Source organism: Equus asinus, chromosome 1, assembly GCF_041296235.1.
Source record: "Equus asinus isolate D_3611 breed Donkey chromosome 1, EquAss-T2T_v2, whole genome shotgun sequence".
Lineage (NCBI taxonomy): Eukaryota > Metazoa > Chordata > Mammalia > Perissodactyla > Equidae > Equus > Equus asinus.
In genome coordinates, this window is record NC_091790.1 from 137,239,702 (window position 1) to 137,253,365 (window position 13,664).

Sequence of the window (13,664 nt, forward strand, 5' to 3'; positions counted from 1 at the left end):
CAAAGAGAACGAAAATAGATGCCCCCTCTTGGGTGTGGGAGCTGCAAAGTCACATGGCAAAGAAATATTGATACAAAGAAGGGTAGAAATTTGGGTACGTTTTACAACCTATCCACCTCATTGGGTGAAGATCCTGGTCTCAACTTTGGGCAGTGGAAGCCCATAGGAATAACCCAGGGATATGTGGGAAAAGAAATTTCTTTAGGATAAACAAGAAGGTTCTGATGCTAAAAGCAATATATAGGGATGATCAGGGCACACACTCAGACAGTAGTTTAAAAAGATTGAAAGGGAAGGATTATTTGTGAGAGGAGAAGCATCAAAATGAATTTTAGAGAGTTTCAGTACCTTGACGAAACCTCAGTAATGTGGCAAAGACAAATTGCATGTAAGTGGAAGTGAACAGCCTCTTGAAAATTAATGGTACTGACTCAGTTTATAGACACATCAATTTCTGGAAAGCAGAAGACTGCAGGTTCTGATTATTTCCTTTTCATCTATAACGGAAGTGTTGTAGATTAGAAAGGACTCCTGTAACTTGATCGCCTCTTCATGCTGAGGGACTCATTTTCAACAGAGCCAAATTCCGTGATGTAACAAGCTTTAATTTCTGTTTCCAGCACTAGTCAGTCAGTCTGGTGAAGGGAAAGGCTATAATAAGCTAATCCTGCCAATATTTCAGAAACATAATATTGTGCCACTCCCAGCCCTCCTAGCCTTTTGGGGCAGCCTGCATTTCTTTCTAGTGTTTTCCTAATATTCACTCTTAGACGGCTGAGATGAGGGAGGTGTCAAGAGAATTTGGGTTTACTATTTAATTTGCTCCTCAGCTCCCAAATTTGCCCTTGTTTTAATTCTTCGGAACATGTTGTCTGAATTTGGACTTCAGAGGGACTCCTGTTGATGTTTCTTCGGGTGTATGTCTGTGTTGGAATTTTTTTTCTTAGTTCAATACATTTCTCATATTAAGGTTGAACTCTTTCTCCTTAACCCTGATCAGTATTTCTCAGACCTCTGATTTCTTTTACTATGTCAAAAGTTTCTCACAAATTCCTCATACTTTGCTGTAGTTTGGAGAGTACAGTTATCTGGAAGGGAAGGAATTTGCCCATACTTTTTTGATTAATGAGTAACACAATCACAAGTTTGAGGGCTCACAAATCACGAGCTTAAAGTATTTCACAGCCTTGGTGCATCCATTGACTTGGTAACTGACCCTGGAAACATGTGATTCTTTGACCTTTTTTAGAAGGACATTTCCCAAAACAAGACTAGGGACTCCTCTTCTCAAAATTTACTTGACAGCCTGGAATCTAACATTTGTGTCATTATCATGCATTTGTATAAACTGAAAAATGGGTTTAAGGTTATGCATTTGTCCTATATTGGAAAGGATAGAAGAAATATTATAAATGTATTTTCCTAAGGTCATAAATCATAATGGTATATTAGATCAGGGGTTGTCAAACTTTTGCTGTGGAGGAGCAGATAGCAACTATTTTAGCCTTGCAGACCACACCATCTCTGTGGCAAGTACTCCAATATGAAAGTAACTATAGACAATAAAATACACAAACAAATGGGTATGGCTGTGTTCCCATAAAAGCATTTTTAGAAAACCAAACAGCAGGCTGGTTTTATACAAGGCCACAAGGCTCTGCTGTGGGTCAGTGTTTTTCAAACTGCATCTTAGGATACATTAGTGGTCGATTTAGTGGAAAGTTACTAATATTTTTAATAAAACAAAATCAAATAAACTAAAATATCACCATACCTTCCATTTAGGAAGAAGGTATTTGTCTTATGAAACATATATATGTTCAAGTCAAGATGTAAAATTCATTTCTTTTTGTACATTCCAGTCAATAAAAGTGTGAAGGCTGCTGGTCTGGTGTTAGAGCTGGCATTCCAGCTTTTGACAGTATGTAGTAAAGATTGACCTTGCCCAAAGAGGGGTCTGGCCTTTCCCTACCCATCCCTGGGAGGTGATCTCTCAGCCCATTGAACGTCCTGCTGATAAGAGTGTCTTGTTTATCCAGGAGCTTTGGGCCATACCAGAAAGTATAACAATGTGACTTACGGTGAGTCTTTGAGTACGTGGTATCAGCTTGATCTCTGGAGAGGCTGGAGACTCAGGCTAGCCATATGGGCAATTGACCGTGGAGCCCTAACAAAGAGTCTGGATACTAAGGCTTCAATGAGTTTCCCTGCTCGGCAGTACTCCATGCATATTGTCACACATTGTCTGCAAGAGAGTAGTGTCATCTATCATTCCATTGGAAGAGGGCACCTGGAAACTCTGTCCTTGGAACTTTCCTGACTCTGCCCTATGCATCACTTCCCTTGACTGGTTTTAATCTGTCTCTTTCAGCTGTAATAACTGTGAGTACAACAGCTTTCAGTAAGTTCTGTGAGTCCTTCTAGCAAAGTATTGCCTCTAAGGGTGGTCTTATGGACCCCTGAACTGATAATTGGTATCGGAAGTGAGGGAGATTTTGTAGACTGTCCTTCTAACTTCTAAGATGAGGAAAGCACAGGCCAGCGGCATTTATAAAGATTGTACAGAAATTAGCAGTAAAGCCACCCGGAGACTACCCGGTCTGTGGTCTCCTTATTTAGAGGCATCTTCCTCCTCTTGTGCCTCTTCCTGCTGCTCGCTAACATTTGTTGAGTTTGTCTGACTTTGTGCCAACAGCTTTGTACACATTGACATCTTATCCTCACAAGGACTCTGTAAAATGCGTACCAGAATCCCCATTTTACGGGGACAAAACTGAGGCTTGGAGAGCTTAGGTAAATATCCCAGGGTCACACATATTTTAAGTGGTGAAACCAAGATTCAGAGCCAGAGACTCTGATTCTACCTAAATCTCATTTTCTCATTGCTTAATTTTGTTTCCATCAGTGTCATACATTCTGTTCTCTAGAGAAGCTGATTGTAATTTCTTTCACATGAAACCACCAGGTTACCTGGTATAGATGTATATAACAAAGAAGTGCATCGAATACATCTTTAGTATTCTCCTAAGTACATAGCATAGTTAACCCTTAATAAATAGAGGTTGGTAATGAATGGGGATAAAGGATATAGGGCATTGAATTAGAATCCCATGTATCTTCTTGGTTTTCCACATTGTTGTTGACGTATTGGTTTTCTTCCCCTGAATCTTTTCCTTCTTTTCCTCCTCTTCCTCCTTTTTCTCCTTTTTCTTCTCTTTCTCTCTCTCTCTCTCTCTCTTTTCTCTCACTTCCTTTTATTCTCATCCTCCCTCTCCATTATTATTACTATTGCAAAACCTGATTAGACTAATCTCAATCTCCTATATTTCTAACACACCAAGTTAAACCAAAATTGCAGCTGAATGGGGTGTCTTGTCTGACTTTACTTAAATAGATTTTCGGTATAATGCTTTCTCTAACGGAGTATTTTACCGCTATTTGCTACACAATGGAACTCAAATCATTCTTTTTTTCCTTCAGACACTTAGGCTAAGGATGTCCAAGAAATGAAATCTGAGATTAAGAAGCAATGGAAAAATAAGTACTGTATAATTCCTGTTAGTATCATTTATAATGCACCTAAATCTGAAATCAAAAGAATGCTCTGACTATCTAATTCATAATTCAGGCCATTAAAATTTCTAAAGGAAAGTCTCCTTTTGGAAAAGTATTTATTTTCTTTTTCCAATCCCTATTACAGATTATAGATGGGGAGATTTGCTTATTTTCTTGTTTTCTCACCAGTAGGGAGAAGGAAGATGATTTCCTGCTCCTCATATGTTCAATATTCTAGGAAAAACTGGATTCGTGGGGATGAATAAACCAACAAGTAATAGATAAGCATAACACTGATAGTGACTTCTATTTGTACAGTCTTTTGATATTTTCTGTGCACCATCATGTTATTTCATTTGATCCTGAGAGGTAGACAGTATAAGTGTTAAACCCCATGTGATATTGTGATTTATAATAAGAAATATATATTTGGTCTTCCTCCCCATTTCTGGCACAGAGCTCTTAAAATCTTTGAATCCTAAGCATTTGAAATCCTAAGTATTGATAGCATCAAAAAGTGTCTTTGTTATGTTAATGAGGTGACTTTCGGGAAGCTCCTAAGGATGGGAGCTGGTTGCCAGGACAACCAATCCTTTGCTTAGAAGGTTGAAACTTTCAGTCCCACCCCCCTGACCTCCCAGGAGAAGAGAGGGACTGGAGATAGAATCAGTCACCAATGGCCAATGATTTCATCAATCATGCCTGTGCAGTGACGCCTCCACAAACACCCAAAAGGACAGAGTTCAAGAGCTTCCAGATTGGTGAATACGTGGACATTTGGGGAGTGTGGTGCACTCAGAGAGAGTATAGATGCTCCACACCCTACCCTACCTTGCCCTATGTGTCTCTTCCATCTAGCTATTCCTGAGATACATCCTTTCATAATAAACTGGTAAGCTAGTAAGAAAAACGTTTCTCTGAGTTCTGTGAGCTGCTTTAGCAAGTCGATCAAACCCAAGGAGGGGGTCGTGGGAACCTCTGTTTTATAGCCAGCATTCAGAAGTACAGGTAACAACCTGGGCTTGCAACTGGTGCCTAAAGTGGGAGGAAAGGGTGGTCTTGTAGGACTGAACCCTTAAACTGTGGGATCTGATGTTATCTCCAGGTAAATAGTGTCAGAATTGAGTTGAATTCCCAGATGCCCAGCTGGTGTCTGAGAATTGCTTGGTGTTGTGTGGGAATCACTGCCCCCTACACCCTCCCCCGCCCCCGTCAAGTTTGAAATTGGTCTCACAACACCTGAAGACCCCGTGACTTATTTTTATCCAAGAGATGAGAAAATTAAGCCCTAGAGGTTAAGGGATTTATCAAGGTCATACATCTAGTCAGGACTTTGGACTTTGTAAGTCCAGTGCTTTCCCCTCTGCACAGTGTCTTTACTCAGTTCAAATAAATATCCTCAGTTGGCATGCTATTTTTTTCAAATACACATTTTCCTTAAACCAAGAGCTCTTAACCTGTAATATACATAAGTATATGTGAACAAGTTTCAGGAGTCAGTTAACCTTCTGAAATTCAATTTAAAATGTTGTGTCTATATACTCCCCCGCAATCCGAAGTCAAAACAATCTACAATTTTCATCTCAAAAATGTCAATAAGGCAAAAAACATTAGGATCCTTTCTTTGAGAGGGAGATTGCCTATATAACTCAAATGAAAGGGAATGCTTTGGACCTGTAGTTTAGACCATACTGCTATTTCACTGTGTTGAGGACTTCTAGGAGACTTGGAGCACAAAACCCTGTGTACCCCCCACTGTACCCTCTCTACCTTCCATTGCACAGTCGTCAAAGTGACTTGTCTTCCCAACTGTTTCCTTCCATTAGCTTTTCCTTTTATCATAGTCAGTCAAAGTGGCTGCTCCTTCCGCCAGTTCTCCTTCAGGGGCTGAGGGGCTCCCATTGCCATATCCTGACTACCGCTTTACTGCCTTCTCTTATTAGTGTTTGAAGTTCATGCTGCTCGCTTTTGCCATCCTCTCTCCATAGATGCAGTCACCTGCTAACCTTGTTTTTTCCTTGATAAACATCAGAGACCTCGACTCCACCCTTCCCTCTAATCTGCCAACTTCCAAGATGATGACCTTTTTAACATTTCACCCTTAGCATTTCTCAATCTCCTTAACCCAAGGGATTACAACACTAGTTTTGCACATCCCACTCTCTCATAATAGTGTGCTACTTTAAAGTATTAAAATACTAGTATTTTTGTTGGTATATTACTGATTTGTGATATTAATAATTTCTACCTTGAGTTCTTCCCGGAGAGTATTAAAAATGTGAACAAAATGACAGTTCAACTTTTCAATGCAAAACGAATCTATGTTGCCAGAAGTCAAGATTGTGGTTGCTCTTAGGTGTATGGTGTGACTGAAAGGGGTATGGAAACACCCCTACTGGGATTCTGGAAATGTTTTGATGTTGGGTGAGGTCCCTAATTACACAAATTTTGTTCAGTTTGTGAAAATTCTTTGTGTTGTTTCCTCCCATTAAATGTACACTTTTTGCAATCACATAGAAAATATTCTGACCTCCTTTCTCCCCTTTGAAGCTCTCTAAAAGATACTATTCTTGTTTCAATTCTAATTTCCCAGGTTACTAATGAGTTGAGCATCATATGTTTTAGTCACTTGTAGTTCCCCCAGAGCCGGTTTGTCCCACACTTCCTGAGGGCCATGATAGGGTCTTAAAAGTTGTGGAGGGATGGCAATAGGAGAACAGGACAGTGTGTGGTGGAGTGGGGAGGGGAGTGGATTTTGGGAGTAGAGGAGAGTAACGAAGGGTGGGAGGTCACTCCCTTGTCTAATTCCCAGACCATCTCTGCAGGCTGATTACTGATGCACTTCACTCTCCTTCTCTTCTTATTCTAAGCCTGATAAATTGTCAGGGGCCTGACCCTGGTGCTCTTAGATGATTTATTTAAGCCGGGACTTTTTTCCTCAATCGTCTGAGTCAGAAGGTCAAAGGCACCTCAGGCCTGGACCCTGACCCTCTTTCAGGGGAAGCAGCACTTTGGGCAGAATGTAGAATATAATGACAACCACATCCTGCTTTATGATAAATTACCAACTTAAATATCAAAATAACATTATTGTCTTTTTGCTTCATTATTGCAGTCTTTGCTTTGTTTCCTTCATCTCTCTCAATTTATCTCCGCCAGCGCTGGCTTATCTTAAAATTTTTTCATCTTCAACCCTAAACTTTGTGAATTTTCTAGGCCTTCATCTCTCCTTTTATATAAATGCTGGTGTTTGGCCACATCTTCCTTTATAGTTCCTTTACTTTTCCCAATTTTTTCCCCACATTTCGATTTTCTTTGCCTCTATCCAGCCTGGACCAGGTAGTCAGCCATTTTAACATCATTCTTGTGTAACTCCAATGTCAGATAATTTCACCCTGTCCTTTCAGAGTTAGACAAAACTTACTCAGCTCTCCTGTTGTATGTCCTGTGGGAAGTCTAGGTCCATGTATGTGAATTCCTGAGACTTACTTTCTCAAGATCACCTCTGGTTCTGAATTCTAACCAACTTATCCCTCCAGCCCACTCACATTTCACCCCCTTTCACTATTTTCTTTTCTGAGTCTTTTCTTCATTTCCCCAAAACTATTCTCACAAGGCATTTTTGTATGTAGCAAATATTATTCATGACTTGAGTAAAGAGGAGTTTACAAGATAAAAGGGGAAATAACCTCAAGTTGAGTATCAGATATCTGTCCATGGCAGTCTTTGCGCCATCCTTCTCTCCAAGCCTTGCTGTCCAGTCCTCCTTCAACATTTCTCCTCCTCATCCTCTATTTTCTGGTCTATTTCACCTGCAAATTCCAGGTAATTTCTAATGCAAATCAGAAGTCAGTTTAATATAGTTATAAAATATATAAATAATACATACAAAAATATATAAATACATATTTATATATAATATATATGAAATACATATATAAATATAAAACAGTCAGTTTAACTCTACCTTTCTTTCTCATCTCTCAGGACTTCAACTTTCATTGCCTCTCTTTTCATCTAAATAGTTTTTGGGGTATTTTTCTAAAGACAGTTCCTTCCCTAATATGAAGCCTTGTATTACTTTTGTCTCCTTCCGTTATACTTGCTACCCTTGTAAGGCATTCACCACCTTTTTTTTCTTTTAATTTCTGTTAGGGCTGCATCTAAATCTTAAGAAGTAAGGGTGGAGCAAAGTGCTCAGGAGTCCAACATCAAAAACATTCATTTGTAATGAAATCTCTGCCTCACCATCTAAGTTAATGTGTTTTCCCCTTGTTTTTTAATTTCACCTCCAACTCCACTCCTTGTGTCCCATTTTAACCTCTGCTTTAGAAGCCACTCCTTACCCTCAACCTTTATCTTGGCTTTCTTACTGGAGTTTCCCTTTGTCTGCTCCCTCTCCCTCAATAGCAAATCCCTGGCACCAACTCTTTTCTGACTCTTGCCCTTCTCTCTCAGACTTTGCATTGGGTAGCTACATTTTTCCCCTGGCCTTCTCATGCTGGCCCAGCTGCACCTTGGCTCTAGTATGTCTCCAGCTTCCTTTCTTCCTAGTAAGATCATGGCCAAGAGATTGTTTAGAGTTTATTTTGAACCAGCACCTGCTGGGTCTCTTTCTCTCCTCTTTTCCCCATGCCCCACCCCCCAACCTTCGTTCTCTCCTTATTCTGTCAGTCAAAATGTATTGAATGTGAACCAGGTATCCTTAAGTACTGAAGACACAGGGATGAATTACTCCATGTCTGCTTTATTGGTGCTCATAGTCCAGTGGAGAAAACACCCAAACAGGTAATTATGTGTGACTAGAAGGAGGGTCTTCACTGGTTTGGAGTAAAAGTATGATATTTTCTTTTTTTCCCCATGAATTGTTCAGTTTCCTATGTGATTAATAGGAAATATATATTTCCCTCTTGAACTTTAATTACCCACCTCAAAATTTTTAAGAGTCCTAGGGCTTTATTCAATTTAGAAAAAGGCAGTTGAGCTTTCAAATGCCAGGAGGATAGAGAAATGGAAAGCCTGATCAAGTCACATTTTCCATTGCTTCTAAACAGTCCCATCAAAGATTGTCTAGCTGTCAGAAATGTGCTTGTTGGACTGAATCTCTCTTATTTCAGACTTAGGCTCAAAATTTGCAACTTCCTTGCTTGATTCACACATATGCTCAACAGCTATTTACTAAAGCACCATCCAGATCCAGGATGACTGACCCCCCTGAGGTAATTCCTATTCCAGTCACCCAACCATGAATCCCAAGTTGCCAGCACATAACGGACCCTTACCTTCTTGTAAATTTCTCTTTGGAGCCTTAGATGACTTTGTGCCTTTTCTGGCCAACAAACTTTGTGTTATACTAGTCCAACCCAACAGATTTCCTTAACATCAAATTTGGGGGAAAAGAATTCTCTTGCCTCCCATAAGGCCCTGAGCCTCATGCAAATTGGCTTACTCTCTCCCTATGATCAGCCTAAGGCATCAAAAAGTAATGTGAGCAGCCTTCCTTAGACCACATCAGAGGAACTGAGTGGCGTGTGATTGTCTTAAGAGAGAGCGCAGGAGTGAGCCTTCTTGTAATAAAATAAGTCTCTTCCAAGGTAATTTACCTTTGTCTACTCAGGCAGAAAAGAGGTGTGTGCTTCTGGTACTAGTCATTCAGTTACAGGATATGGTATGGTAAGAAAGTGATAAAGATTGATGTAGAATGTAATAGCCTCTCCATAGGAAAGTGAGCGCCTCTGTTTTATCATAGTCTCGAGTTTCGTCTGCTTCCAGGATGTTGACTACGTATGGAGAAAACTTGACTAACCTTGGCTAGGCTCTTCATGGCATTGGGGTTCTTTCACTTCTCACTTGAATTCTCCACTGTGTCAGTTACCAACTTTCTCTCTTCTCTTCAAGAATCCAGCCCTGCTTCACCTGCCATCTTGCTGGCAAATGTCCCACCCTTCCACACAGTGGAAAAGTTTGAGAACAAATGTACACTCCCCTAATTTTTCTCCTTCTATATGAGAATGTGTTCAAAGTTCACCTTTATTTCTTGGTCCCTCTCTTTTCTGTTGGAGAAGCAAGCGTTTTCCTTTTTTGCTAAGTCTCTCTTCTTGAGCTCTTATATCCTTGGATCTCCTGGAACCTAATTCTACAAGTTATGCTATCTCTCTTAGATTTTCTATTTCTCACCCTTGATTAGTTTCTTCTTTTCTGCCTAGAAATGTGACTTGCACTCTCTACTCAAATCAATAACAACAACAGCTATAATAGCAAAACAAAGGGAGAAACTTTCCCTTGTTCCTACTTCCTGCGAGAGCAATACCCTCCATACTTTTATCTGATTTCCCACTTTTTAGAGTGTTGCCTGTATCATTTGCCTGACTGCATTCCTTACTCCTTACTCATTCTTTGAAATCTTGCAATCTCACTTTCATTCTCACTATCAGCTTTCTCCTCATGACTTTCCAACTGCCAAATCCAGCACGCTTAAGTTCTCATTCACTTGGGACCTTCTGTATCTTTAGATACTGCTTTCCACTCAAAGCCCTTTCTCCTTTGACCTCAAAATCTCACCTACCATGCTTCCGTCTCTTGGAGCTCTTCCAGCTTGTTTAGTAGCAACTCTTTCCAGGGTCCTATACACAGACATCTCTCTTTACACCTCTCCATGGGGAATTTCACTAGTGATCCAATAACATACTTCCCATTTCAGGAAACTTGAGTGGCCCTATTTTGCCTACCTAGAGATATAAGTACAATCTGCTCAGCTTGGCTTCAAAATTCCACACCACACATTTTGAAATTACCGTGTTAGGTTTTTCTCCCGTTGTTCTTCTGTATATACCTATGCAGAGGACTGCTGGTTGATGGCTAAGTAAGCCTTAAGCTCTTCCGCCTCTCAGTCATTCATATGTCCTTTACTCCATCTGAAACCCTGTCTTCTCTCCTCACCTCATCTCCTGTCCAGCTGGCCGCTAGGCTGGCATGCAGACTGAGCAAGGTCACTACAACCATTTCTGGGTTATTTAAATAAGAAACTTGCTTAGCCACTACCTTTCTTAATATACTATTCTTAAACAACATGCTGACTTTTTCTCTCTCTAATCTCTTAAATAATTCTCCACTTTCAGAAGAGATAAAAATGTAAATTCATTCTGTTTATGGAAGTGTCACATGATATTAGAAAGCAAACCTATTCCTTTTTTGGATTAAGACTTTGAACATAACTACTGCACTTTTGGTTTTTTTAGTAAGAAAGGTAAAAATAACATTAGAATCTCATTCCTCCTTTTTTATTTTATTTTGTTTTGTTTTCTAACTATTTAAATTCCACATTTTGCTGTGTGCTAAAGCACTGGACTCCATATTATAGGAGAGGCTGTGGGTGGTATACAGTTCATGACTATGTCAGTGAAAGCACAATCATACTGTTGACTGGTTTGGCTTAGACAGTAGGAAACATCTGGTAGTTTCCTGATATTTATCAAGACAGAACTGTGTTTCCTTTAAAAACAGCTTCACATGAACAATGCACTACATAATAGCAGAGGAATTTTATAACACAAATATAGAAAACAAGAATGCAAATATTAAATATAGAAATTAGTTTCAACAATGTTAACCAAAGAGTTAATTATACTCAAGAAATATATCAATATTTATATTCTTAGTAAAATATCTTTAATAAACCTTCTGATTTTCTTTCCCATAGCTGATTTCTGTCTCCAGTTTAAATTGAGGCATTAAAGCAAATGAAGAGGACTGCTGCCCCCAAGCACAGTCTGCCTTCTTCCCAGGTTCCCTGAACAATATGCACGTCATTGACTGGGGCCGACACTATAGAAGGTGTTTTGCTATGGCGATCCCACCTACCCTGCCTCATCTGCAGAGACTTTTCTATGTATAGAAATACTGGTAACTCTCCTCCCTCCCTACCATCCTTTCTCACTTCATCCCACTAAAAAGACAGCATTTGGAAAGCTTTTAGATCCAGAATGGTGTTTCTTTCTACTGAAAAGTATATCATACAAACAATCTTGGATAGTGGTGCAAATTTTGATTATACTTTTTCTTCAATGTAAAGTTCAAATGTGTTTACAAGCCAGTTTCAGAAGAATTTCAAAGAAAGGAGTGAATACGAAATCTGAAAATAGTTTAAAAAAAAAATGACTGGGATCTGATATTTCTGCTTGAACTTTGTAGATTTCAAAACCTGGGTTCCAAAGTCTGAATCTTTCAGCTAAGGAATCTTAAACTAGGGTGGCTTTGCCTAACATTTCTCCTTTCATATAAACCTGTGATGAACGTTTAAATGCCATCTTGCTTCTGATCTATATATCAGAAAATTGGATTAAATACTTGTAGTTATGGTTCCAGTGTTAACAAATGTCAACCTTCTAGGCTTGGCCCGAAGTAGACATTGCTAATCAATCACAGGGTACTCTCCTGCTGAGCTAGAACAGGCCCCATAATCCTTCCCAATAGCTCTGCAGGTTTACTAGTCAATTGGAGTTGACATGACAGATTAAATCTATTTGCCTTCCCAGGTTTAGACTTTTTAAAATATAACAATCATTTGGGCAAAACTTATCATTAAACACTCTTCGAAAGGAATGCTGAAAAACTATCTTGGCAGTCCCTCATTTCTATTTTGTACATGGCCATTTTAGGAGATGAATAACTGCAGGTGATCTCATGCCTCCCTTATCTTTCTTTTCCAACAGCGCCCTAAAACTTTATCTCAGCCATTTGGAATAAACTTCTGAGTGCATCACTCTCAGGTCCTCACCACTGATCTGTTTTCAGCAAAAGTTGGAAGGACAACACGTCTTCCTTTTTTCTGTAACTTATCTTCTCCTGTTCCTTAAATTCTTTTAGTTTCTTCCATCCTCCAAATGTTTGTCACTTAATCATTTCTTTATCATATTATGCTTCTTCTCTCCAATAATTGCTCCTCCACACTATATAAATATGCTTTCAGGTTTTTCTTAGCCTAAAATAAGCAAGCAAAAGCATAAACTTTTCACCAATTCTACTCCCTCCTTATATTAGCTTCTTATAACTTTTTTTCCTTTAACCACATATCTTCAAAGACTGAGCTGTTTTCATCAATCTTTTCTTAATCCCTTGAAAAGATTTAAAAATCCTCAGAATTTGCCAAATTCTTTCCTCTCCCCTTGGCTTCTCAGAAGCGTTCTTGACATGCTTCCTATCCTTGGCTTTTCTGGCTGCACAAATTAAATTTCTTCTTTGCTTGTCATTTTTTCTTTCCTTCCTTAACATTTTATATACTCCTAAGTCTTATCCTTGACCTTCTTTTCTTCCATTTCTCTACATCCTTCTCTTTGGAAAACTCAACTCTGAAAATTTCAACTATCATCTCTTTGAGTATGACTTTTAGATTAATATGAACTCCCAAGGTTTCTTTCCTAGATACTAGTTCCATATTTCCAAATCCCCTTCTGCACATTAAATAGTGACTCTCTTTTTCCAATTACTTGCAATCTTCAAGAGACTTTTTAGCCTGCGTATTCATCTGCTTCTTATCCTGCACGTCAAATTTAATTGCTGCCTTTCAATATGTTTTCTGGGAGCACTCTTTCTTCCAGTTCCCATTGTCATCTTGATCAAGGCCTTTATCACCCCAAACCAGAAAGTCTAAAATAGTTATATTACAAGTTTTCATAGTCTATACTTCTATAGTCTCTCTTTATAAAGCCACCTTGCATAAGACCCTGAGGTTTGTCATCTTAAACCACAGTTTTGATACCATAAGTCCTTTGTTGAAAACCATCGTGGGATTACTATTATCTTTTGAGTGAGGACTGAGCTCCTTATCTGACAGCCAAATGCCTTCATGACCCAGGCTCAACCTATTTCTAAAGGTTGAGTTCATGTCAAGGTTACTTCCTGATTCCAAAATTTGCCTTGATCTTTTTTTCTTATGAATTTGTGCATTTGTTTTGCTATTTTCAATATCTGGAATAACTTCCTCTACTTTTATACTCCATCTTGTAAGATTGTATTCAATTTTAATACTAAAATCAAACAACCCCAGTATTCACCTTGAAGTAGAGTTGTGACCAGGTCTAGGTGGGATGCTGTCCAAGAAAGAATAAAAA